Genomic DNA, 3288 nt, shown 5'->3' with positions numbered 1-3288 from the left:
ATAGTTTTGAGCGTTAATGTTCTAGAATATGAACTTTCCATTACAATTTACAAAGAAATTTTCAATGTTTGTCCAATACATTGAAATTAAGCTAGTACCTTCTCTAGTTATTATAATTTATTTTCTATAAGTGTGTCTTTTTTCTCTATAAAATTTGATTAATTGAATTTCTCTTTATGTAGTAACCGATTGGTCTAAACTCTTAAATAGAGTTTTAATTTGTGATAAACTAGTTCTTAATTTGTTGAGTTAGAGAAAATAGATTCTCTTAATTTTTTTAACAATTAAGAGAGTAAAATATAATCTATTAAAATATTAAAAATTATATTTTATTCTTTTAATTATTAAAAAAATTTGAAAAAATTATTTGTTCGAATTGGGAAATAACATGGAAACCAAAAAAAATATTGATTAATTGTGTGAATTGCCTATTCTCTTGAATGCACGTATATAAATGCCGAATCATGGAATAATTGGCGTTTTCACATTGCAACATGCCACATATTTCATAATTGGCAATAAAAAGAACAAATAATTGGCATGGAGTAATTAGTGCTAATAATTATAACCACCAATAGTCCAGTAGGCTTCCATGGACATTGTAGCACTGCATTGGTCTAAAGAAAGACTATAATTACTTGATAAAAGAGATACAAGAAGAAGAAAGAAATAAAGAAAGAGTATATTTTTTGGCAAATGTTTGGGAAACCGCAATTACACATCTTTTTTATATTTGGAACACCACCTTTTGTATTTAGGGTGCCTAAGACAAGTTCCAATGAAAAAGCATTGACCTACTCTTGAAGCACCAAAAGAAGCAGTCCTGCTCAAGGACTAACGAACGACCGTCTCTGTTAATTGGGATCTGGACATAGCAATAAAAATTTGTTACGTGATAAATATTAACAAAAATAAATTAAAACAAGAATTAAAATATTAAAATTTAACGGTCGTTAGGATTTAGTTAAAAATTTTAATATGAAAAAAAAAATGCAAATTTTTGTTGAAAATAGAATTTTTTTAGTGTATATATAGGAGGATGGACGTTGCAGATATAGCAGGTGCAACACGCAGGTTACATGTTGCGTGATGGACACATGGCCCAATAAGTAGCAATACGCACCTTGCGTGCTGTCCACGTGGTGAACATCAAGCCAACATGCACTTGCGTGTTAAACACGTGTCAGGCATGCAAGTAACATGCATCCTGCTTGTTGGACATATGGCAAACGCTGGTTGGATAATTTTGCAACACGAAATTTGTGAGGTGAGTCTTCTGCCTATAAAACCGAAACTCATTATTTTACTGCATTACAAGAGAGGTATTTTTCTCTACTAGTGTGATGGGGAACACTGCAAATATAGTGGTTTACCACAACAGTGAGGTTATACGAAATACATATGAGGATATGAGCTTTGTTTGTAAGAGTATATTTTCGTTGTGGTTCTATGCACTATAAGGTTTGCGGAACTATAGTACGGATTTTGTCAGAGCATAGAAAGTGATATTTTAAAGAGGGTGAGTAACATTTTCTACCGGAGTCCAATTGTCGTATTTGACGGCCTGATACAGTTTGAGGTTATGCCGATCGTTGACGAAACAAGTATTCAGCAGATGTTTTATATTCATCAGCAAACTCAGGTGCAACATCCAAGGATATAGTTGTATGTTTAGTTTGAACATATAACTGCGGATGAGGTTCAACATAATCCATATGTGCAAGATGACAGAACTGAAGCGTACGAAGGAATGAACAATGATAGCGACGAGGAGTTCAAAGCTACGTATGAAGCCGGTGACGAGGATGAAGACGACGAGGGGGAGGTGAGATAGTCGCGGAAACTTTAGTGGTTCCACCCGCAGTTAGTCAACCGATGAACATTCCATATTTTATGCGTAGTCTGGATCTTAACGCCATGCATGATACAGCGCGATACGTGGTCATGTATCAGACGCAAAGGTGTCTCGAAACCAAGCGAGGAACCTCTGCTCTTTTAACACGCAGGGTGTGTGTTGTCCCACTGCTCGATAGGTGACGAATTTCTGCTGGAAATCCTTGTTAAAGCACTTCGAAACTCTGCGATGAATATGCAACACGCAGGGTGCGTATTGTGTTAGTCTCTCTGCATCTCCACCCTTATGTAAAACATTCCAAATAGTAATATACAACAAAAACATCATATATTTATCCATATAAAAAATAATTTCTGTTAGAATTTATTCCATAAATATAGTTTATATGCACTTTTATTATTACAGTTTCTTCTGATCTACTCTAATACTTTTCTCAAATTTTCCCAACTAGTATTTTGTTAATAGAGTAAAGTATCGTTTTTGTTCCCAACGTTTGGGGTAAGTCCTATTTGTGTCCCTAACATTTAAATCGTCCTATTTGTATCCCTAACGTTTATAAAAGTGATTCAATGTTATCCTACTATCAATTATACTAACAAATCAGATTATATTTTTCAATTATTCTCACTTGGATGTATTCATTCTCAATTAGGTCTCACTTGAATGTGTTCGATTTTAATATTATACCCACTATTTGTGTTTAGATTCAATTATGTCCCTAGAAAAGTGAATTACGTAAATGTTGTAGGAATTAGTTTCAACTTTTGATGAGCTATTTTTCGGAGTGGATCATCGATTCTATCCCAGACATTTGTATTCTAACTTCAAGAAGAGATTTTTAAAACTCAAACTAAAGCGTTCATGATATATAATTGACGGTAGGATAACATTGAATCACTTTTATAAACGTTAGGGATACAAATAGGACGATTTAAACGTTAGGGACACAAATAAGATTTACTCCAAACGTTGAAGACAAAAACAATACTTTACTCTTGTTAATATTATGATTTAAAATGAATCCAAATCAATTCAATTCATTTTTTGTTAACTATATATTTCTTTAACGTAAGTAATATTGCTGATTAATTAAAATTTGAATAATATATTGTTTATTATTAATGTTATTTATGAAGTTATTTAATTTTTNGAAATATAATTATTTATAAAATACACCTTATAATTATTTATATACGAAATATATATAATTATATATATACGAAGTAAAGAATATAATTATTTATATATCTTTACCTTCAAATATTTTTTATTTCCTATTTTTATAATTAGTAAATTATTGTAATTCAATATATTTTTACCCTCTTTGTTATACAAAATATTTTGTAACTTATCATAATTTTCGTTTCTCACGATATCTTTTGTTATATCACTAATTCTTGCGTTGATCAAACAATAATGATGTCATCAACATA

This window comes from Arachis duranensis, chromosome 8, assembly GCF_000817695.3.
Source record: "Arachis duranensis cultivar V14167 chromosome 8, aradu.V14167.gnm2.J7QH, whole genome shotgun sequence".
Classification (NCBI taxonomy): Eukaryota; Viridiplantae; Streptophyta; class Magnoliopsida; order Fabales; family Fabaceae; genus Arachis; species Arachis duranensis.
This window is presented reverse-complemented; position numbering follows the sequence as displayed.